Below are 1,423 nucleotides of genomic sequence, written 5' to 3' on the forward strand. Positions count from 1 at the left end.
GGAGTGTGATTTCATTTTTTTAATGCTTGGAACAGAGATTGAGTTGCAGTTGCAGTTTAGCCAAACTATTTGCACAAAGGAGCCTTTTTTACTCACCATTGCTAGGTAATGGTACACATGGGAAAATGCAGCCTTCACACCTGTGACTGCAACTGAAACATATTTAATTGATTGTAAAGTGCTCTAGGATGTCCTGAGGCCTTGAAAGTTGCTATATAAATGTAAGGTTTTTTGAATAGAAATTATTATTGATACTTCCGATAATCAGCTTGAATACATTAAGGCTATCACACCAATCTTTGTCCTTTTTGCTAACTTAGCTGTTCAGACTTAATTAAACTTCTAACATTTAAAAATGCTAATTTTAAGTTGCTTATCAATTAGTCTAATTTGATTAGGTTACACTTTTTTAGACCCAAAGATAAAGCCGGCTTATTAATATTTTCATAAGGTTAAGCATTCATGTAGGGTAAAGATTGCAGATAATTACAGGAATGGATATGCATTCATTGTATTGCCATATCTCAGCTGCAGCTGGACTTTCTCGACTATTGAACAGTAAAGTTAAGATTCAAGTCTTAAGGTGCTATATGACTTGGCAAAGTTAGCTTTGCAGCTTGGTTCTCAAGATACAATTATTAGTTGAGATCTTATTCCTTCATTAGGTTTTGTGGCCTTTTCAATCACTTGCTTCTGGAAGCATGCTGTCTGTAACTTTTGTCATATTCTTGTCCTGGTAAAGCCACCTTGTAAATATGATTTTATTAAGTCGATACTGCTCCATTTTATGCAAAAGCCACACTAGGCCTGGAGCCATAAGATGAAGTACCATGGCAATACACTTTACAAGGCTTACTTTGGTTCTTAAAATTCCTGCATTTAAAACTGCTCAGGGTTCTTTATATATTATCTAACAAAACTACACAAGATCTTGTAGTTTTGTTCTTGCCCTTTAATCTTGCTTGACCAATGAATTTTGACTGGTTGAAAATGAGAAAGTTTTTTATATTTTATATTTAATCCTTTTCAGGATCAAACATTCATGTCCAGTTAAAAAGGGTTAACTTAAAGGGTGAATTCCTCGTACCGCATCAATTTTCTTGATATAAGTAGCAGAATGCATACACTCAAATTATTCCAGTTATTCAATTTTATGCAAACTACTGCCAACTGAACAGTTGATATGTAAAGTGATTGGAATGCACTCATGCCAACTACAGCTAATTTGAAGTTAGAAATTTCAACTATGAATGCTGGAAATCTGAAATCAACTGTTTATGATCAGTGGAAAATAAACTTGAGAACCAAGAGAAATACAGATGGTTCAGAGGGTAACTGAAAAGGCACATTAGAGAAGCAAGGAAGGCTTATGAGAAAATACTGGCAGACAACATAAAGGGGAATCATAAAGTCTACACAGGTT

The sequence above is a fragment of the Scyliorhinus canicula genome, chromosome 20, assembly GCF_902713615.1.
Source record: "Scyliorhinus canicula chromosome 20, sScyCan1.1, whole genome shotgun sequence".
Classification (NCBI taxonomy): Eukaryota; Metazoa; Chordata; class Chondrichthyes; order Carcharhiniformes; family Scyliorhinidae; genus Scyliorhinus; species Scyliorhinus canicula.